General features: G+C 41.5%; 1 protein-coding gene across 9 annotated transcripts in view; it reads left to right on the forward strand.

Annotated features, from left to right (window-relative positions):
• Window positions 1-24,161, forward strand: part of ATF7IP (activating transcription factor 7 interacting protein) — an 89,638-nt gene that overhangs the window by 22,109 nt on the left and 43,368 nt on the right. The window lies entirely within an intron of this gene.

The raw sequence follows: 24,161 nt of genomic DNA on the forward strand, positions 1-24,161 counted from the left end.
TGAGCATCCCACATACTGGCAAACCTCATTGGGGTCATTAGTAAACAGACATAAGAAATACTTTGGGAAATGTGAGTTGATCTCGTTTGAAGCCTGTAGCTTCTTAATCTAGAAGACAAAGGTCTTTATTGACTAGATGGAACATCACTTCAATCTTCCTTTTTATTTTGCTTTTGTATCTTCTAAGAAACCTAGCATGAGAACATGCTGACTGCAGTGGTCAAGAGAACACTTAACATATCTTTCTTCTTCAAGGATCTTAGACTAAGAAATCAAGGAAACACAAATATGGATTCTCCCCTTGTTATGGAAAAGAAATGCCTTCAGACTACAGATTTTAATTTAAGTTTCCTATGTTTAGAAGTATATATTCCTTTGTAATATTAACAACAAGCTGTAATTCACAGAAAATACTTCACGTTCCTTGTACTAGGATTTTGCTGCAGAAATGGCTGCTGACATTTGGTCATCCCACAGCACAAAAAATAAATACTGCTTGGCAGCTAAAGTGATACAGCACTTGCTAATTGACTCCTTTTTATTAAGATTCATATTGCAAGATGAGAAAGTCCAATAGCTGGATTGCTTTTAGATAATTGGTTTTTTATTCTGCATCTTTGAGACTTTGTGTAACATTAGGTTTGCTGTCTCCTGTTTCAAATGGGTAATTGAGCACTTGCTTTTTTCCCTGATCATTTGAAGGCAATGATTTGAAGAACTATTGCCTGAAGTGCATGCATGATTCTACTTACTTAGTATTTAATAAAAACATAGCTTTTTACAGTTTTCATCACAAAAGTCTATACCTAATTATTAGCATTTCATCCTGTCCTCTTTCTCCTCCATCCTTACTTAAACCAAAGGGAGATGTCACAGTATTTAGTTAATGTAACAGAACCCTTTTAAGAAGATGTTGAAGAGTACTTCTTAATGCTTAAGTGCTGCTTAATAAGGATGGGGCTGTGTATGGATATTGACTAAACTATTAAAGATGGTACTGCATAGCAGTGGTGGTGCTCATTCTGCTAGAATTCTGACAAGCATGTTACCTCTTTTGAATCTTACTACTGTATGCAAAGCTGTGCAGAGTAGCTGTCTAGGTCATAGGATGCTGTCTTGCTACATAGGAAACCCCTCTGGATTAGATGACAATCAGTGTGGGCAGTTCTCATAACCTCATAGCAGTATTATCCCCAGAAATATGTTGACTGCATGGATTTTTGTAGTCTTTTTTCTTTTTTCTGCCACTGTGAAATCTGCTGCTTGATGTCACTGAAGGTCATTTATATTGGTCTTTTTTTGTAAGATAGAAGGAGAACATGTATGGGCTCATGTGTCATGATCTTCAACTAAGGGGGTTCAGTCTCATGTATCAGTGTAGTATTTTACTCCATTGTAGAATAAATCTGGATAATATGCTAATTGCTCTGAGGTATTAATTTTTTTTTTACTTCTGTTAGTATGAAATTTTCTGCTTCCTGTCCTTGCTTAATTTAGGTGGATAAGCCAGGAATCAGAAAAGGCAAGATGATTGCTGAATGTCTGTGAGGTTTCTGTAGCACTATGGTGGCTGTTTCTTGGCACATGCAAATATTCTAAAATATTTCATCTACACATAAAGAAAAGCACAGGAAAATGGAAGCTTCCCCCCATCTCCTTTTCTCCTCTGAAAAATCTGTTTGCATTTCATAAAACAGTTGTGAAAGGAGTGGAATGAGATGAGGTTACTTATGGAATAAGTAAGGTTCCAGTGAATATGCCAAAATGGCAAATACAAAAATTGAGATGAAACTAAGATGTTGCTTAGCAACTGTGGTAGTCTCTGGTCGCTACAGTGAATGTTTACAGCAGTACTGCTGCTGTAAAGTGAGTCTGTTTGAAGCAGGATTTCTAAAGAAATTACTTTTTGGTGAAATTTTACGCAGATTTATTCCTCATTTTGGTGAACCCTTAAATTGCTTTTGTCAGGGATGGGAAACGAAAACCTGGCAATAAAACTTATTTTGTAAATTGATGTTTTTCTAGTGATAAACAAGACTTTCTACCAAATATTTTGGTCTTACATTTTATATTATAGTAGCAATAAACTCTAGTTTCCTGTTCTTTTACTTGTCTTCTCAGTTGATGTGGAATTATACTGAATTAGTTGTGCACAGGCTGCAGTTGCAGAACAGGGAGAAAAAAGTATTTCATTATATCTCAGTAATACAAATTCCAATATTTTTCCTCATTGCACCATATTTTGAAATCTAACTTCTTAGTTGTTGTGATGTGTTTCAAACATTCTTCTGAAATAAGATTTTGCAGGTGGAAGATGGGTTTTGATGGTTTAAACCTATGTATGAAAACAGTTTAAATCTGTGTGAATTTTAAGAACGTTAATTTTAATCAAGTTTTGTAGGTATGAGGAACTTACAAAAAAAATTGTGTTGTATTGCATTGCACTTCAGGTTTATCCTGATGTTTTCATGTGAATTCTTAGAATTAAAAAACCCACCCAAAACAGCACCATGTTTTTGACAGTTACTTAAGACTTTTTCTGTTGCTGGGTGTCCCCTAGTCTGACTTCCGAAAATAACGTTTCCCTTCTAGAATGGGACTCCTGGACTTTGCAGTGTGCCTTGCCCTAAAAACAAAGACATTCATAGCAGTTTTTATTTGATACCCTGTTTCTCTACATTGTTATTATGGATATTCATAAATAAAAGTTGAAAATAATTTGTATGAGCCTGTCAAACTTGATACCCTTTGCAGTGTCTTTAAATACATTTCTCTAAATTTTTAACAGCAGTATTTATTCAATGAATAGTTTGTAGTGCCACGTCAGAAGACTAACCAGTCAAAAAATGAGTTAAAGAAAAATATTCAAAATGAGCCACTAGTTCTATTGGTTGACCAAAGAAGGGGAAGTGAGGTGCTTGCAATTTACATCTCAGGTGTGATAAAAGTCTGTCTTGTATGAATTAGAAATTAGGTTTCAGAAACAATCTTACTTTAGGTGGACTATTTTTTTTGTGTATCTGATCAGAGATAGCAAACATGATGAATTTTTCTGGAAGAAAATTGCCTTAAGGATAAGTTCACTTATGCTTATTTCAGCCTGATGATCTATTGTTTCCATGTATTTTTTACCTTCCATATATAAAAATTACATTTAAAACCCTATGCAAATAAGATTCTCAAGTTCACAACCTAATTACCATTTTAGATTTCTCTTATTATAAGCCATCTGATCATGTTTTCCTCAATCATATGTATTTATATAGAATTACAAAATGCATGAAGTATATAAAATATACTAGGTATATAATATATTCAAAGATCTAATATATAATAATTTTATAATAATTATAATAGCATGTTTTTAAGGTGGGTTTTTTGTTTGTTTTTTAATGACTTAGCTTATTAGCAGATGATTGCTTATCTTGAAAGGTACCTTCTCAAATGCAATTACTGCTCTCTTGCTGAAGATGTAACAGTCCTTCAGAAGACTGGTGGAGTAGTCATCTGGCCACCTTTAAAAGTACCATTTTAGATAAGTTTTAATATCTGATAGCTAATACTGATCTTCTGGTAATTAAATCAGTTCTATAGCTTAGTTAATAGAGTATCTTGGATCAGAAATGATCTTGAAAGATATGTAGTCTGGTCTTTCTTGGGAAAGAGAGCCTAGGTGAGATTATCTGGCATCCTGTCCAATTGCATCTTGAAAACCTCTAGTGATGGGGATTTTGCCACATCCTTGGGGAGGTTGTTTCAGTGGATCATGTTCACCCTGTTAAAAAAAAAAAAAAAAAAAAAAAAAGTAATCTGTCTTCTAATGACACATATTTTCCTGATTCTTTACCTACCAGCTGATTTCAGCCAAACTTTATCCCCACCCTGGTAAAAAAATGGATTTTCCCATCAACTGTGGAATTACTTTCAGGACATTATTCTCATCTTCCTTTGTTTTTGTTTAAACATCTTTGTTTTTCAGGCTATGTGAGTTAACAAGAATTATTATCATTAGGTGTAACCACTACAGAATGAACATATTGTGCTTTGTTACTAAAGGTGCTGCTGATACAGATCAATACAACTGTGCCACTTAACACTAGTGTGGCATCATTTCAAAATTTATTCCTACTGATATTGAATTTAGAAGTGTGACAAGACAGTAATGAGAAAAGAGTGTCTCCTATATGGTAGCAATTGAATCTAGGATATTGAATTTGGTCTCCTAACAAGTCGGGTAAATTGTATATAGCAAGATCATATGTCTGCTGTCTATGCAGCAAGTATAGTGAATAGGTGGGTGTGTTGAAGATTCTAGAAGGGAAGAATTGGTACCCTTTCAGACTACTTGTTGTCATTAAAGCCCCTTTCAAAGCTTGTTTTACTTCTCTTAGAATTTATTTCTGTGATTGGAACTATATTTAAAAATTGTAGGTTTACTTAGTGGTTCCTGTTCCTTGGGCAGTTTAGTGAAGAATTAAATCTGGCAATCTGTGTCTCTAGAGCCTGTTCTAGATGTGCTGAAGTTAAAGAATCACCCATGCAATGGTTGCTTACATCTTAGATTATGAAACATTTAAAGGACCATTTGGGTGATGCATTGGGCAATTTTTGTTACAAGTGTGAGATGACAGAATTTTGCCTAAGAGCAAGTACAGAAAATTAATTGTCCTCCCACTGACCCAAGAGAATTAAATCTGCCATTATTGACTTGTACTAGAGTCAGTCTTACGCTGGTTGCAGGCTTTGTACAGTAAGAAATTGACCGCCATAGAACTTTATTAGAAAACATCTGCTGATTGTTGTAAAAACATGAATTACCTGCATTATCTAGGATCATTACCATATTAAGACAATGTGTTACTAGTACTAATATTGTGTGGTTTTTTTTCATCTTCTTCTGTATCTGGTAATGCATAGAATATGAGGTTGGGATTTTCTTTTCTAGTTCCCATCATTTCACATTCACTTTCCTTTGGAAACTTTTTTCTGAGAAATGAAAAAAAATGCCTTGTGGTAGGAGACAGTTTTTAGTAAAATGCATTAGAAGCAGCTAATTAACATCTATGCAGTAAGATACTTTTCCCTAAAGAACGCTTGCAACGATCAGTCCCAACACTAGGTACAGGTAATAAAGTTTGGGTTAACTGTAGGTTTCATAACAGAACATGTGTACTTTGGTTTGCTTGGTGGCAGTGATGGTGAGTTTTTCTCCCTAATTTTATTTTTAAGTTTTTTAATGCGCAAATTTTTGTCTTACTTTACTTGCCTCCTATTCCGATTTCTGTTTATTTTTTTTCATTCTGTTTTGTTGAGTCATTCAGAAGACACCAGCAGTCTTCAGTGGTCACTGTGACCAACCACCTGCTTTGGCCACTTTTTTCCTGCTCTCCTTATTTAATTGCGACAGTTGCAGAGAAAATACCTGTTTTTCTCATTCTAGCAGTGCTTATGTATCTGATTCCTCATGTATCAGATGGCACATTTCAGGCTGCCAAAGAGCTAGGGTAGATTGCTGTACACTGGGTGCTTCATTCATCTTACAATGCTGGCTTGGACCTGCCTTGACCAGTTCCATGAAACAGAAAGCTGGGGGCGGGTGTGGTGAATAGAAAGATGTGGAACCTCTTTACTTGCTTCTGCTGCGGTCAGAAGAGTCTATGCTATCAGTTCAGTACTGCTGAAAATGAAACTTCTTGTAGATGATTCCTATTTTGTAGGTTGAAGTTGTAAAATTATGTACCTGAGGATTACCGCTGGACTTAACTATCCTAGAACATGTATGTATGTAGTATTTTTAAGATTTTGTGCTTACTGACTTCACTTTGTATCTAAGTTTTATTCTTGAAATGCCTTCTCTATTTACAGAGTTTCTTTTCTTAGATCATCCTGCTTGCCCTTCCAAATCCCACTATCTTTAGTTTCGAGTGGAGGAATGGTACAGGTGTGTTTCTGGTGAGTTGTGATTAACAAGTGGTAATTCAGGAGCCAAGAACTTTGTGTAAGAGGATTAGGTGGCATTTGGTGCAGGTGTTGTGGATTACTCCATTGCCATCTCGCCAAACCGACATTGGGTATTACAGTAACAAAGATGGTGTCTGTTCCTGCTTGCCTAGAAACGAAACTAAAAAAGAAGACAGTGTGCAGATTATAACAGTTTGTTTTGATTTGAAAAGAGAATGACTGCTGGATTTATTTTAGCCATTGAAAAGGCCCAGCGGAACCCTAGGCGTTCTTTGCTCCGTGCCCCCGGGTCTCTCACGTCGGGACGCGTGCCTGGGCCCTCACATCAGCCGAGCGCGCTCCCGCCCCGCGGCAGCGCCGCTCCCAGCAGCAGCGCGGGCTATTTTTAGCCTGTTGCCAGGCAGATTTGGCTCATGCAAAGCAGCTCTGCGGCAGCCAATCCCGAGCGCGTATGCAAATCTCTCTGTCATGGGGAGGGAGCCAGCGAGAGGACAAGATGGCTGCCGAGGTGCTGCCTTGGCCTGCCTCAGACCCTGAGAGAAAATCATCCTTTCATATGGGAAACAGGAAATAGCCCCTCTGTCCCGAATGTCTATCAGAGCACACACCATGTGTGCCATGAGTTTATGAGCTGGTTTCCTCGCGCCCTGGCGATGTGCCCCTTCCATCCTGCACGCTGTACCTGTGCTGGGCAGGTGCGCTGCCCTGCCGAGAAACGGTGCCATCCTCGAGAGAAACACTGATAACCTTCCAACACACAACTTACCAACTGCTGGTTTCGTTCCATTATAAACTTGATTTTTTGTTCTTGAGAAAACACAGTCTTTGCAAAAAAACCTCATAAAAGGTGCTTGGACGGGTGGCAAACAGTAATATTTCAGTGCAGCATTGCCTCTTTTGTTGTGAGTTTTCACTTCTGCTGCTACTGGCATTTGAGAAGTGACTCTTGGGACCACTGTCAGCATCAGGTAGCTCAGCTCTGAATTCTGATGTCACTGAGCTGCCAGTTGGAAAGCTGAGGTTACATTGCTACAGCTAGTTGCATATGTGATATGGGAACTAATCTAGAGTCTAGACAATAAATTGTTCAGGGTAAATATGTTAGTTTTTTATTACAATAGCATCGTTCCATATTTTACCCAACAGAAGGAATGCAAATGTGCATATGTTAGTGATACCGTGTCAAAGTTCTAGCTTGTTGAATTGCTTAAAATTATACATTTAAAATTTATAAATAATTTTTTTACAAAAGGAAAAAATACTGTATTTTGTAATGCCTAGAGAAGCCTAAGCATGATCAGAACATCTTGCCTTTTTTCTAAGATTCTTCTTTACCCACAATGTGTCTCATATGTTTTTATCTGCATGTGCATGAACAATGAATTCAGGTTTTAAGTTTGGAATATCAGAAGTTGGCTAAGATTTTAGTTTGTGTTTTTGCAATTAGTGACTACATCTATGGAGTTTCTAGGTCCTAATGTTCAAGGATAATGGTAAGGAAATTCAAGCTGTTCATCCTATGCCAGAGATGGAACTGTAATCTAATGCTCAGACTGTGTATAATAATGTTCATCAAATGCATTTTTAAATGCACAAATTCATCTTCAAGTTCAGTATTTTTTTTAATTTAAAAACTCCAAACTTTCCTAGTGTTTTAGTTTGTGCTAAAAAAAAAAAAAACTTTCTGTAAGAAAGCTGAATTTTGCTATTACCACTGTTTAAAACAGCGGGATTTGTTTAGTGTTTGGAGGTGTCACAGCTGAATTGAAAGCTGATGTTTTGAGTTGTTGATAATAACTGAAATCTCTAACACTTGGGAAGTAAGAAAACACATTATCACAGCCTTGTTGCCCTGGCTGAGTTCCAGTCATGCCGTTTTACTAGTTTAATAGTCTAAGCAGCTATTAAAATTCAGTATACAAAAAAAGATAAAACTCTTCTTGGGAGAATCAGCTTAAGCTCCATGTGCTAAATAATGGGTGTTTCTACGGGACTTGACTTGTTTGTAGAAGTCATCTGGGAAGCACTCTCCACTTGTTTTCTGCTGTGTTCCAAAGAATGAACTTTTCTAGGCATAAAGTGATGAACATGTAAGAACAAGTCTGCAAATCCACCAGCAGATGAAATATCTTTGCCGTGTGAATAGACCTGTCAGTCATCCATGAGGAGTTAATATTTCCCACAAGATGTCAAAGCCTCATGGGAAAAAACTCGAAAATTTGGTATGAGAAGCAGGTTCATGAGCCAGTGTCAGAGGAGATACTATTCTCTTGAGGTAGAGAAATGCTTAACTTATGGTGACGCCAAGGTGATGAGAGCAGAGTTCAAGTTTTACATGACGCTATCACATATACGATAAACAAGACCAACCTCCTTGAAAATGTACTGTCAGTTTACTGTGATTTAAGAAGGCTTTAACCATATAGGGGGGTGTTTTTCTTAGGCATAGGTATATAGTTGGGCTCAATCTTTTGCTGAATTTCAGAAGGCAGTTTGCAAAGGCGAGGGAGGTTTGCCTCTGCTTTCAAGGCAGGAGTCATATTGCAATCATGTCAAAACACTAATTTTCTGTTGGAATACTAAAAAGTCAGTGGCACTGCATAGGATCTGAAGAAAGGAAGGTTTCTCGGCTGCTATACTTGAACCCAGGTTGCATCTCAGCAGTTTTTCTGATTTAGCATTCAACATCGCAGGAACTCAGTGATCGCCTAAAAATGCTCCCGCACATCAAACACCTTTTCCTTATCGCGGCTGTGCACCCCCACTCGTGGGTCAGCGCTGTTGAGCAGCTCCAGGTGTCAGACGGAAAGCCCTTGGCTTCCTATTGCGCCATTTGGAAAATCCCGTTAGTTTAACGCGCGCTCCCGCGCTCGTGCCCGCGCCCAACGTCTGCCGCGTGGGGCTTTGTTGCTGGGCGGAATTTAAGGCGCTCCCGTGTGATTGGCTGCCGCGCTGCCGCTGCGTTCAGCCAATGGGAAGCGGGACTGCGGGTCCGTCCCTCCGCGGCGCGGGTGCGGCCGGCGGGGCCCCGCGGGCGCCCCCTGGGGCGCGCCGGCGGCGCTGCAGGGCTGCGCCGCAGCGGAACGTGCCTCTCGCTCCCCGCACTGCGAACCGCAGTGCGGGATGTGGCGGGGACAGAGCAGCTGAAGGGGTTTTGATTATAGTTCACCTTGTTCTGCTGTGTGGGGACTAGGTGAAATAGAACAGGGTGGTGACGTCATTTTTTCTCTTACAAAATCGTATATTTTTCTCCCTACTCTCAGCTAACACTAACATAATTTTAACCAAAAAGAGACAAAAACTCAAATTGTCTGTGGTGTGCTACAAGAGTTGTTATTTGCACGTACGATAATCATGTGATGTCTACTTTGTTTATTACATTTAAAAACAAAGGCGCAGTTATATGTGGAGCTCACTGGGCTGCTGGTGTGTATTCCATTCAGCCAGAGCAGTAGACTTGTATTAGTGGTAGAAAACCAAATTATTGGCACGTTATTTAATTACGCCTCTTATAAGGTCTCAAATAGTATGTTTTTTTCTTCTTTAAAAATAGTTTTTAAATTTCTGACAACTTATATCAAAATTGCTATGGAGGATTTCAACTGAAAACTGCTTTTTATGAACCACAACTTAAAAGGTAGGTTTTATTCACCACTCTTATTCTTTGGAACTCTCCATCTAGAACACAATACTCATGACCATTTGCTGCTTCACTCTCATTTGGCTATGCTACGTTTTAAGTAGGCTTGCACATTTGAGCACAGATGTTCATTATCAGTGAACTTTACTTCCTCCACATAGTTCTTGTGCTTTGGCAAACGTTTTATGGTTGTGGTGCATGTGGCTGGTGCTGCATGCCCTCCAGGAGCCCTTGGCTGCTGTAATAAATAAATAAAGCAGGGCCAAAGCCTTTATTAGAATTCTATGGGAAGGCCGCCGCCTGCTGCCGATGGTAGAGCCAGTGATGTCGCGGGGAAGAGGTCCTCTAGCCGTCCTGCAGGCAGGATGGGAGTCCCAGTCCTCACGCGCATGCACAGATCTCGCTGTTGGCTCAGCTGGTCTAGGGTTGTCATTCTTGGGCACTACTTCATAGATGATGGTTACTCTGGCGAGGCTCCCTTTCAGTATCTTTGGGTTTTCTCCATTACCCAACATCAGTGGTTTCTCTATATTTGGTGTCATTCTTCTCTTTTTATGATGTCTTGGTGGGGCTGGGACTTCCGCTGCAGAGGTGTCCATTGGGAATATTTGCTACTTTGCATATCAGGGCAGAGTCTTTTGACTGGCAGGTCTCAGCAGCAGGCGGCCGGAAATGGGGCAAGGAGAAAGGGCGGAAGTGGGAACAGGAAGTAGAACAATGGGGCAAGGGAAGGGCGGAAGTGGGAAACAAGAAGTACTGGTGTTTTGAACTGGGAACCATTGGTGAGTACAGCCTCGAACTGAGGGATACATAACATCTCTTTTTAGAACAGTAAGTAACTCAACTCTTTAGAACCTTATAACGTTAACAGTATTGTAACACTTTCAAATTACAGCTGCTGACCCTATATTCACCACAATATTCCCCCTCTTGCTTTTTGATTGGGACTCTGTCCCCCATCAATTAGCTGTTTCTGGCTCTTCTGGATAGAGTAACCGAAGTTTTTGGAATTGGTTGTACAGACTCCGGGCTACCCCTTCTTCCCTTGGACTAACCTTTGTGCTTTTTCCTTCTTTTTGTGATTCTAGTTTGAGTACAGTTGCCTGTCTGGAATTTTCAGCCGGAGCAATTTGGAAATTAGTTTGTACGGTAGATGTGATTAGCCGAATCAAACAGGGAAGTAAGCACGGAAGGACCAGAAAGCCAGCGAGGGAACTCAAAATTATAAAAACTACTTTCTTCCACCAGGCTCCCTTAAACGACCAAAAGTTGTCCCACCAGTCTGTATTTATTAATGGTGTCCATTGCTGTGTCCCCACATATGCAACTTTACGAATTTCTTTTGAGAGGTTTTTAATAACTTGGCTCTTATCATCAATCTCCAGGCAGCACTCAGAGGTGTTAAACTTCCCACAGATGCCTCCTTCATTAGCCAGCAGGTAGTCTACCGCTAACCTGATTTGATAGACTACCGTTCGGGTCTGAGCTAGTTGCTCACTGATATAATCCAATGCTAGTGCTGTTTTGTTAGAAACCACTTCAAGGACTGCTTGTAATCGAATTATCCTGTTAAGCATATATATTGGGGTCCTGTAACCCCACGACCCGTCTTGGGCCCAGGTGGCTGGCCCATACGTTTTTATAATCTCTTCCGGGGTCCAGACTTTACCCTTCCACTTCTGAGAGCCGCCAAGATTGATGATAGTCCTACGCTTGCGAGTACTCTTCCGTAACTGGTCGTATAGGGGAACTCCTAGGTGTTGCCCTGAATTTCTTTCAAGTAAGAAAAAAGCTGGCTTAATGATCCCCACTGTGCAAATTCCCGTCCAATCATTTGGCAACTGGGTGTAGGCCCGGTTCCCACATATCCAAAAAAGGTAAGACGGGGCTTTCCAATTAACAGCTTGTGTATCTAGGGGACTTTCCCAGGATTTAGATATAGATTTTATTCCCCAAAAGGGGTTCCATCCCCTATTAGGGCATTCATATAGGTTGTAAATTTCATGATGAAGACAACTACTTTTTTTTTTCACTGGAGACCAATAAGTTTCAGATTCATTGGGGACCCATTCTTTTCTACCACCTTTCAGTATCATTGTTCTTTTGCAGGGCATGGCCCCTACATATGTTTTGTACTTTCTCCCTTTTCTTTGGATACACTCTTCCCCTATAACCTTTGTCTTTAACTTCCACTGTTCTACCCTTCGCTCTCCTTCTTCAGGAAGGCCTGGATTCATTTGCTTCCATCTCAATATTTCTAAGGGAGTGAGGCTTATCCCCTCCCAGAGCCATACATCAGCCATCTGTGTACTTCCACAAACGTAACAATTAGTTATATTTAATTCATGGCTGATTCTTTCTATTAGTTCTATGAAGAGGTTTTCGTTATGAATTTCAACTGGATCCTTTTCAATAGATGTTAGGGGTTTTTCTTTAATTAGGTCAGCAGCTCCTTCCAAATTGTCTAGGTTCTCTATGCAAAACCATTCCCTGATAGGACATTCCCCGGTCAGGCGTTGCCGAAAGGTGGCTATATTTTTAGCGAGCCAATAGGTTCTTTCTCCTTCTTTACATGTGGCCAATTGGGCTTTATTAAAACACGCAGAGTTTACTTGTGTATGGACTTGGAGGAGGGCTTGTAGATCTTCTCCTTCATACACAGGGTTATAACATCGGGGACATCCCCCTTCTACCCTTTTACTGGTTATTAGGACTACGATTAGTCCTGCCAAGAGTCCGGTGCGAATCCTTACTTTCGATCTCGCCCGGCCTTGCCTCTTGGTCACTGGTTTTCGCTCCTGAGGTTGAGAGCCCATTCCTCCTTCTTTCTCTCCACCACGTTTATTAATTTGTAACACCTTACTAGGGGAATGTCTTATAAGGGGATAGGCGTAATGTACTAAGGGTATGTTATTGACTTTATTTATTTGGATACAATTTACTCAATGTGTAACCTTTCAACAACAACAATACATTCAAGTTTAACATCAACATATAATAGTTACTTATAACAACCACAACCTTGATGTAATGTCCTTGCAACTGGGAGTAATTGATCAACAACTCCTACTGTATTTTTTTTTTGTGTAAATACGTAAAATTTCCAGTCCTTTTATGAGTCTTATTCAGTCTATTGCTTCTTTCTTAATGTAACTTTGAGGGTTTTAGGGTCATGTGTTATGGTCCACTGCTGAGAGGTCGCAGCAGAGTCTGGTGGAACTTTGAGGGTCTTAGGGTCAAGCGTCGCAGCAGAGTCTGATGGAGTGCATGGGGGTGGCAAGGGTCCTTTTACCCGGGATATATGTGTCCAGCCTTTCTCTTGGGTCTTGACAGCAGCATGCGATGTGAGGAGGACTTGAAAAGGGCCTTCAAATTTTGGAGATAAAGGAGCGTTATTCCACGTTTTGATTAGAACCCAATCCCCAGGAGTTATTTTATGTATGTTGGCATCTAAGGGAGAGGCTTGAGGAAGATACCCTTTTCTTCTCAATTCTTCCAATGTTTTTCCAGTTGTTTCTAGATATTTGTGAGCTGCCGCCTCCCCTTCCAAATATTCCCCCGTGCTGTAGGGGGATAGGAGGAAAGGAAGTCCAAACATCATTTCATAAGGGGATGCCCCTATATCCGATCTTGGTTTTGTCCTTATCCTAAGCAAGGCTAATGGAAGACACTTAAGCCAATTTAATCCAGTTTCCATAATTAATTTAGTTAATATATTTTTAAGGGATTTATTCGTCCTCTCGACTCTCCCGGAGCTTTGGGGATGCCACGGTGTATGCAAGCGCCACCTTATGCCCAATGCTTTTACTAGGTCTTGTAGGACCTTGGCGGTAAAATGTGAGCCTCTATCGGAATCTATATTATTTATGATTCCATAGCGGGGGACTATTTGTTCCAGTAAGATTTTAGTCACAGCATCTGCAGTCTCTCTTTTAGTTGGAAAGGCCTCCACCCAATGGGTGAGGTGATCAACAATTACTAGCAGATACTTATATCCTTGGACGGAGGGCATCTCTGTAAAGTCCACCTGTATATTTTGAAACGGTCTTAGAGCCAATTCTCTCCCACCTGACACTGGCTTTCGCATCTGCTTCTGATTAGCTTTCTGGCAGATGAGGCATCCATCAGTAATTGTCTTTGCTAGACTATGTACCCCCACACAGGTATACTCTCTTAAGAAATGATCGCAGATGGCTTGCGTTCCCCAATGAGTTAACTCGTGTATTTCAGCTAACATTCTCCGGGCTAATGCTTTATTTAAATATTTTCTCCCATCTGATGTTATCCATTCTCCTTTTTCTCCTTGATGTAACCCTAACTCTTTGATTTCCTCCAACTCTCGCTTGCTGTAGACTGCCTTTTGTTCCTCTTCCCTATCTGGTGTTATGCTCCCTAGGTTCAAAATTTTGGCCGATTTCTCTGACATCATAGCCGCTAGCTTGGCTGCTTGGTCTACTGCTCTGTTTCCTCGTTTCTCTATAGTATCTCCTCTCTAGTGCCCTTTGATATGCACTATTGCAATTTCTTTGGGTTTCATTAGGGACTCCAGCACAGATTTAATTAAGTTTTTATGCACTAACTCTTTTCCCTTTGAATTCAAAAAGCCCCTTTCTTCCCAAATTTTCCCAAATGTATGTGCAATCCCAAAGGCATATTTTGAATCGGTGTAGATAGTTCCCTCCCCTCGTTCTAATAGGTCAAGTCCTTTCTTTAGAGCATATATCTCACAGCACTGTGCCGACCAATGTGAGGGTAGATTTCCTTGATCAAGTACTTCTAACTGGGCCCCTTCTTTCTTTTCTACTACGGCATACCCTGATAATCTCTTTCCATCTACTACACTTGATGACCCATCTGTAAACAGTACTCTCCCATATGATAGGGGCTGATCTTCTAGGTCGTCTCTTACATTTGTTTGTAAATTTATAACTTCTAAACAATCATGCTGCAGTTCCTCCGATGGCTCACCAGTTAGGAACTGTGCAGGATTTAGACTTTTGGAGGTGATCCATTCTAAATTATCAGTGGCAATTAACATAGATTCATACCTCAATATTCTTGCGTCAGTCAACCGCTGTTGGGCCTTGTGGCTCAGTATAGTTTTGAGGTCATGAGGGGTGTGTACTATAATTTTTCCCTGAAGTGTTAGCTTTTGGGCTTCCTCTATTAAATTTGCTGCAGCAGCTATAGTTTGAAGACATGTGGGCCAGCCCCTGGCAACTGGGTCTAGGAGTTTTGAGAGATATGCAATGGGCTTCCGATGTTCTCCCCATTTCTGCGTGATCACCCCATAAGCTATTCCTTCATTGGCATTGACAAATAACTCAAACTCTTTCTTTAGGTCCGGAAGGCTTAACACAGGAGCCGATGTCAATTTCATTTTTAGATTCTTTAACTGTTTTTCATCTGTGTCAGTCCACTTTATTGGCTCTGATTGAATTAATTTTTCGTACAAGAATTTAACATTTTTAGTATACTCGTCGATCCAAAATTTACAATAACCAAATAATCCTAATAATTTCCTAATGTCACTTTTTGTTCTTGGTGCGGGAATTGCCAATATTCCTGATACCCTTTCTGGGCTTAATTTCTTACTTCCCGCTTCTATAATATGTCCCAGATAGATAACTTTCGGCTCTACAAATTGTAACTTATTCTTAGAAACCTTTAAGCCTTTCGCACCTAAAAAGTTGAGGAGTCTAATACTAGTTTCTTTTACTTGATCTTGATCTTTTCCTGACACCAATAGATCATCAACATATTGTAAAACTTGCACGTCCTCCTTTGGTGTGAATGACTCCAGTAGTTTTTCTAATTCCTGACCGAACAGATTCGGAGATTCAGTGAACCCTTGGGGTAACTGGGTCCACCTCAACTGCTGTTTTCTCCGGCTTTCTGGATCCTCCCATTCAAACGCAAACCAGTCTCGACTTTCTTCCGCTAACGGGCAGGTCCAGAAAGCATCTTTCAGATCAATTACTGTGAACCATGCATGTTCTTTCGGCACTCGACTTAACAGCGTATATGGATCGGTTACAACGGGATGTCTTGCTCTGGTTCTTTTATTTACTTCTCGCAGATCTTGCACTAAACGATATTTGTTTTCTGCTTTCTTTATAGCCAATATCGGTGTATTGTGAGGGGACATGCATGGTTCCAGTATACCTTCAGCTAAAAGATGAGTGATAATTGGAGCCAACCCCCGTTTGCTCTCTGCTGATATTGGGTACTGTTTAACCCTTACTGGGGGTCCCTTTTCTTGCATCTCTACTTTTATAGCTGGTATATTTAAACAACCATATTTCCCTTCTTCCGCCCACACATTAGGTTCTATTTCATCTAGATCCCTAGTGGACAAAACCATCATTTGTGCTATCATCCTTCCTCCTTTCGGGACCACTCCTGTCCCAAACTCTAGCTGCAAATCTCTTCCCAACAGGTTTCCTTCTAACTAAGGTAAGTAAATAAAATCAGCAATTCTTTGCCGGAAGTTACCTCTTACTTCAACTTCTTCTATTAGGTTTGCCAAAAAAGGTTTACCTCCCGCCCCCCAAAACTTCACATGTTTTACTTCCTATTATTGTACCTGGCGGGAGTTCACTAAGGCTAGATCTGTCTGCCCCTGTGTCAACAACAAACTTTATTTCCTTATGATGGGGACCCACTTCTAGATTTACGATGGGCTCTTCTGGGTGTCTCATGGGGTCCCCCATTGCAAAGAGCCCATGACACCCCTATTCATCATGTTCCTCCCCTTTCAACAGCTTTTCCAATGCTTCTTGCTCCCGAGCAATAGCTTTGTCAAATGCAACCTTTTTACAAACCCTCCTAACATGTCCTTCCTCCCCACAGTAATAACATTTCAATGGCTCCTTATTTGCTTGTGGAATATTCCCAGATGGCATCGCACCCTTCCCCTTTTCTCCCATGACTGACCCCGGCTTTTCTTTCTTGGCTGTCTTAGGTGTCTCGAAATTATTCAGTCCTCTAACACTCTCTCTGGCTACTGCTACCATAACCCTGGCTTTTGATCGATTCTTTTCTTCTTCCCTCCTCAGGTACACCCTCAGGGCTTCCCTTAACAATTCATTAATGCTTTTGTTTTGCCAATCTTCTAATTTTTCTAATTTCCTCCTGATATCTGGCCATGATTTTGTTACAAATTGCATCTTTAGGAAGGTTTGGCCCTCAGGAGTATCTGGGTCTATGCTAGAATATTGTTGCAGATTCCTCCTAAGTCTGTTTAGCCAGGCTGCGGGAGTCTCATCTTTTTCCTGGGAGGTATCAAATGCCAGTTTTGCATTGCTACAACGGGGGACTGACTCCTTTATCCCTTTAATTATTAGACTTCGGTAATCTTCCATACTTCTTCTGTCACCTTCTCGGTTTGGTTGCCAACCAGGATCGACCACTGGTAATTTATAGTCTCCAGGGGGACCAGCTCGGTTTTCCCTTTCCCAGATTTTAATTCCAGCCGTTCGAATTAACCGAACCTCCTCTGGGGTGAACAATATATTCAGGATGGAATTTAGCTCTCTCCAAGTATAGATACTTGAACCCAAAAATTGATCGATCTGGTTGGCAACCCCGAGTGGGTCTTCTACCAGGTGCCCTAACTCCTTCTTGAAGCCCCTGACCTCTGAGGCGGTGAGTGGGGCATCTACAAATCCTACCCCCCCCACTCATGCCTCCCATTGGGACTTCCCGTAAGGGAAAGAGCTTGGTCTTTGATCTTGTATAGTATGGATGACTTTGGGCCACATCTACTACAGGAGAGACTTGCATGTTTTGGGGGAGTGAGTCTATTTCCTCCTTTCCAAACCCTAGTCCCCAACTAGAAGGGGGTGATGGGATCTCTGATGGCAGAGGAGAGGGTGTAACTGGTGGCATAAGAGGGGGAGTAACTGAAGAAACAGGAGGATTTAAAGAGGGGGTGTGTGAGATTGCTGATGAAAGAGCTTGTGAGGTTACGTAAGTAGGTGTAGGAGCCAGTGGGGACAATGACACTGGAGCAGGAGGGTCAGAGGAAAAAGGGGGAGTCGGAAAATGAGGTCGCGATGAATCAGTAACTGAGCAGCTTGGTGGAGGAACTCGCGGGGGTGATCTAGGAACGGTGGATATGACCGGGACAGAGAAAGAAGAGAGACTCTGTTGAGGGGGCACGGGAACTTGAGGTATTACTGAAGCAGGAGGACTAGAAGAGGGAACTGGGAAAGCCAGGATAGGATCTGGGAATGTACCTGAAGTAGAAAGAATAGGAGAGGGAACTTGTGGAGTAGGTGTGGAAACCTGGGGTGTAACTGAGGTAGGGGTTACAGGAAGGGAAACTTGAGGAGGTATTAGAGCCTGTGGAGTAGGTGTGGAAACCTGGGGTGTAACTGAGGCAGGGGATACAGGAAGGGAAACTTGCAAAGGAGGGGTGAAAACTGGGGGTGCAACTAAGGAAGGAGGTGGAAGAACTGAGGTTGCAGCTTGTGGAGGAGGAAGAACTGGGGGTGCAACCTGTGAAGGAGGTGGAAGAACTGAGGTTGCAGCTTGTGGAGGAGGAAGAACTAGGGGTGCAACCTGTGAAGGAGGTGGAAGAACTGAGGTTACAACCTGTGAAGGAGAAGGCAAAACTGGGGATGCAACTGAGGAAGAAGGAGGAAGAACTGAGGGGGCAACTAAGGAAGAGCGAATAGGAGGATGTACTTGAGGAGAAAAAGGAACTTCCAGAGAAGACGTAAGTGTGGGTGCTGGGTATTCAGGAGGCAGGGGAGGAGGCAGGTGATCTAGAGGGTCCCATCTGCGTGTATTCTCTTCCTCCTCCTTTTCCTCTTTTCTTTTGTTATTTAGTTTACATATCTTGACCCTTTCACTCTCCTGCCCTTGCCTCTCCCAACATATTGCATACCGGAGTTGTTCTGTATCAGAGTTCCCTTGAGCTCTTAATATTGTACTAGCTGTGAGCACAGCCAAGGGTCCCTGGTTCCACACTTTGGCCATTGTTCAGGCAGGTTTAAGGTGGGCCATATTTCTACACAATAATGTATCATCCGGATTTTGTCCAACTCTTTGATGTTACTTTCTGATTCCCACCTTTGTAATAATTGCCCTAACGGGCTATCTAGAGGGATAGAGTTAAGCTTCCCTCTTGCCTTTCCTCCTTTACTTAAGCACTTGCCCATCCTGCCCACCTAAATTAGATCCTCAAGTGAACTTAGAGGCTTTTTGGGGCAATCTCCACACCCAGGGGCTTTTAGGGTAAGCTCCTCACCCAGAGACTTTTAGGGCAAGCTCCACACCCAGAGCCACGGGAACCCCGGCCTAGACTGGCTAGAACCCAGCGGAGACCCTGGCCCACTTCACAGGAACCCCGGCCTAGCTTCTAGGACCCAGCGGAGTCCCCGGCCCACAGGAACCCCGGCCTAGCTTCTAGGACCCAGCGGAGACCCGGTCCACGGGAACCCCGGCCTAGCTTCTAGGACCCAGTGGAGTCCCCGGCCCACAGGAACCCCGGCCTAGACTGGCTAGGACCCAGCGGAGACCCGGTCCACGGGAACCCCGGCCTAGCTTCTAGGACCCAGCGGAGACCCCGGCCCACGGGAACCCCGGCCTAGCTTCTAGGACCCAGAGGAGTCCCCAGCCCACGGGAACCCCGGCCTAGACTGGCTAGGACCCAGCGGAGACCCTGTCCACGGGAACCCCGGTCTAGCTTCTAGGACCCAGCGGAGTCCCCGGCCCACGGGAATCCCGGCCTAGACTGGCTAGGACCCAGCGGAGACCCCGGCCCACGGGAACCCCGGCCTAGCTTCTTGTTTGGAGAGTGGTGCGCGTGAGAACTGGGAGAAGTACTCCACCCCGGGGGTGTCTCAATCACTCAACTTTGCATTCGCTTCCCCCCGTTCCCGGCCGGCCCCCTCGCGGGAGTCCGGAACCGCGGTACTAGAAGGTCCTCACTCGCTTCAGGAGTCCGGCTACCGGCCCCCGTCTCACTCACACTCTCACACACTCACCCCCTGTGCCCGCCACCGGCTTACTTACCTATTCTCCGCGGCGTTCCAGCTCTACGTTGCTTCGAGTCCAGGGGTGGCCAGCTGTCCCGGAGGGCCTCTTCTGGGCGGTGCCGAGGTCCTCTTGTGGGCATGGCCTATCCCGGACGAGCCCCCAGATAATTGTAATAAATAAATAAAGCAGGGCCGAAGCCTTTATTAGAATTCTATGGGAAGGCCGCCGCCTGCTGCCGATGGTAGAGCCAGTGATGTCGCGGGGAAGAGGTCCTCTAGCCGTCCTGCAGGCAGGATGGGAGTCCCAGTCCTCACGCGCATGCACAGATCTCGCTGTTGGCTCAGCTGGTCTAGGGTTGTCATTCTTGGGCACCTTCATAGATGATGGTTACTCTGGCGAGGCTCCCTTTCAGTATCTTTGGGTTTTCTCCATTACCCAACATCAGTGGTTTCTCTATATTTGGTGTCATTCTTCTCTTTTCATGATGTCTTGGTGGGGCTGGGACTTCCGCTGCAGAGGTGTCCATTGGGAATATTTGCTACTTTGCATATCAGGGCAGAGTCTTTTGACTGGCAGGTCTCAGCAGCAGGCGGCCGGAAATGGGGCAAGGAGAAAGGGAGGAAGTGGGAACAGGAAGTAGAACAATGGGGCAAGGGAAGGGCGGAAGTGGGAAACAAGAAGTACTGGTGTTTTGAACTGGGAACCATTGGTGAGTACAGCCTCGAACTGAGGGATACATAACATCTCTTTTTAGAACAGTAAGTAACTCAACTCTTTAGAACCTTATAACGTTAACAGTATTGTAACACTTTCAAATTACAGCTGCTGACCCTATATTCACCACACTGCTGCAGTTCTAGACCCATGATGTTATGCAAACGCCATTACTCACCAGATTTTTTAGACTGCAGCTTCTCCTCCCCTCCTCATTTTCCCATGACCTTCCCTTTGCCTGCTGCCTGTCACTAGGCAGGATTCAGGCAGCTCCTTGCTGATTGGTTTGTCATTTTGAGCAGCTCCTGGGCTGCTTACCTGAGCCCACGATCACAGGCTGATCCATACCAGCTGATACAATCCTTTCTAGCTATTGTGCTGTGGTCTCCTTACAGAGTAAGAATGATAAAAAATGAGGAAATAGAGGGAAAACTTTTTAATTGACTCAGAAAAGAGACCTTCCCGTATTCCTAGCTGCACGTTTTGTGGCATTTAGCACACATTTCATCATGAGAAGAATTTCTGAATCTTGGAGGGAGGTACCTAATGATGTGTTCATGTCTCACATGACTAATTATGTATGACTTTACAGCTTAAAATGAAAAAGGGAGTTTTTATATCTAAACAAATGAGCTTAATGTGTATGTTGGTCTGTCAGAATTGTTGACTTGAATAAAATCAAAACAAAAAAAAAATCAGCCCAAAGCCTGTGTCTTTATTTGCAGCATTTAACTCTTACAGAGTAGCTGTACATGCTGGAGTCATTTTGTGCTGATGCATACAAAAACCATTCTTTGAAATAAAAGAATGTTTCTCTGTTGGCTTGGTGCCTGTGCTATTGGTTTCCTCCTTGTGACTTGGTCACACGATGAGTAAAAAAAGAAAACACCCAAACACAGTTAAGGAGGGTGTTTAACAAACACAGCTAAACTGCATGTTGTTAACTGTAAAGAGAGACTACCAAAATACATTCATTTAGAACACTTGTAGCTTAGTAACATTTGTTCATGCAAGGTTGAATTAATATAGTTTGGTCTGTTGCTCTCTGAAGGGGTGCACCTTGCCCCTTTGAAAGACTGGAAACCAGTATTTATCAGATGGTGGGATGACTGGCTTACACTGGTGTGACCAAGCCTGTCTGGACTGATCAGTTTTTCTTCTGATTTGTTTTTCTTTCACTCAGCTCTCACGAGATCTCTTCTTTGGCTGCACTGTGTTCCCTTGTGGGTATGGCTGGAAATGCTTAAAGTCTGGTCTGCCCTGGTACAAGATATTTTGCTGTTAAAAGATGAACCCAACACACTGGTTCATCTCATCTATGCTTGTAATTTTGTTACAGTAGTATTTATGGAATATTTTTGATAGTTTTAATCAAATATTCTTTGGTTGCAAAAGATTGTGGGATTGAGCAGGAAAATATGCATGAGTTAATCATAGCCATTTAAAAATGAAATTTTGAGAAGCCTGTATTTCCTACAGGTTCTCTCTAGAGCTGTTAGTGCTTTGTTTTTAACTAGATTTTGGATAACATCCTAAGATAAAAACTAAAAATAATTTTGAAATATATTAGCAATTCCAGCTTGTTAATCCTGTTTTATTTTTTTCAATATAAAAGTAAGGATTCATCAATATAAAGGGATTCTGATGTTTGAATTTTTTAAGACTGCTTTTCTTGGCAAATGTAAAAAGAAGTGTTCTGTATTTTCTTTGTATTTACTGTATTTAAAAAATATTAAGGAAAAGCTGCTTAGATGACTTAAGGAAATTAGGACAACAATTTTAAGTTATATGGTTATTCAAGTAATACACTTACAAATTCGATTTTGAGACATATGTAAATGTTACATTAATCTGTTAGTGTATTTTCTGGTCATAGGAAAAGTAGTACTTTGAATTTTGTAAATTTTGTACTGTAGTCTGGGAGTTTGAACTATCCTATTGTAATTTTGATGCAGAGTCCCTGTTCTTGTACTGTGCTACCAGAGGATTCTCGTTAGTGGGTCTCCTATTAGGAGTTCTAGGACTTGTTCAAGATTAGCCAAGCCTGATTTTTTTTTTCCTAAATTGCCTCTACTAAATAAAAACCTGTAACAGTATATGTGTTGGTTATAGGGGTTTGTATGCATGGAACATGAGTATGATGGTCAGTATTCTATTACATGACAGTGAGACACATGTTTTTATAATGATGTGAAAATATCTGCCTTCCATTCAAAGTTCTTGGGAAGACAGAAAGGATGTGCTTCCAAAAACTGCACTTGCACTTCCAAAATACTAGAGATTTTTACATGCTAAAATTCTTGCATCAGATATACTCCCTTCTGAAGGAATATGAAGTAATTGTATTTAGCATGTAGACAGCTCTGGAAAGACATTAACAGCTCATCTGGAGTTCATAAGTCATCTGTCTGAAAATGGTTATGTGATGAGAACCTGTTCTCAATTAAGTAAAGTGGTGTTTCAGGTCATTGTTTCTGTAGGTGTTCTCTTTTGCTCCCACTAGTGGCAATGCAGTAGTAGACAATCCAGTTCAGAAAATCTAGGTCAGAATGCCAAAAAAAAAGTCATAATGGTATTATTGAGAGTCTATAAGAAGACCTGATACAACCTTTTGTAAGAATTTGTTCATCTGTTCTTGAGTTGTAAGTCAAAGTGTTAAGTGCTATCAGTAACTTAGATCTAAGGATTCTAAATTGTTTTGTGCAGCTGGAAAAAAAAGTATAAGGGAAGTTAAGTGTTAGATTATATATAAAAATATAAATATAAAAAACTGCTTTGTCCCTGTTTTACTCAAGTCATGTTAACTACATATAAAACAAGCCTTAGAAGAGTAATACGAGGTACATCATGATTGTGGGGGTTACAGTAGAATTCATATTGCACCTTAGAATATATATTCTCACCTTGCAATGTAGACTATTGTAGTTAGGGATAAATGTTAAATTATTTCCTTCACAAAAAATTGTTCCAAATAGGTGCCATTAGGAAACTAGGAAAGATCTAGCAGACCAAAATGATAGGAACTAAAGCATGTGACCCATGATGAGATGCTGAGGGAGCTTGACAGCTTCAGTCTGCTGAAGAGAAGGCTGAAGTGCAATCCTAGCATTGCCTAATTAAAACTTGTAGGTGAATCTGGCTACAATATGTAGTGGAGCCAAATTGTTATTTAGAGGCTGTGGCATCTGTGTTCTGAATTTTGCGCCTTCATTCATAGAATTGTGGAATTGTCAAATATCCTGAGTTTTAAGGGACCACACAGGAACTGAGTCCAGCTCCTCACCTGGCACAGGATAAACTCAAGAATCATTCCTACTGCCTAAGAGGGTTGTCCAAATACTCTTGAACTTGTGGTCACACAAAATTGTAATTGATCTGAGCTAGTGTTGGCAGTAGCCCTGCTTTCTTTAAAAAAAAAAAATTAAAAATAATTCATATCCCACCTGAAAAGACAAAATGCAATTTATTAAATAATTTCTTACCTCTGTAAATTAAAATTCATTGGGGACTGACACAAAACTAATCATAGTAAGTATTTAAAGTCCATCCTTTGTCTAATAATTCTGCTGTGTCAGTGTTATAAACATTTGCCTGTCTGGTCCTTGTGGGGAAAAAAGTCATATTGAAATAACTGCCTGATAATTTTCTCTTTTAGTTACTGTTAATATAATTTTTGCAATTTTTGAGACCCATTATAAAGCTGTATGCTTGATAGGAGTAACTTTATGGTGATTTGTAGCTTCAGTAGACATAAATTGGTTAACACCAGCTGATTCAAGATCTTAGATTTTAAGTTAGATTTAGGATGTAAGAACTTCCTTAGCTGCTTTCTGTTTCTGAACATTATCATATATAATCC

The sequence above is a fragment of the Erithacus rubecula genome (assembly GCF_903797595.1).
Source record: "Erithacus rubecula genome assembly, chromosome: 4".
NCBI lineage: Eukaryota > Metazoa > Chordata > Aves > Passeriformes > Muscicapidae > Erithacus > Erithacus rubecula.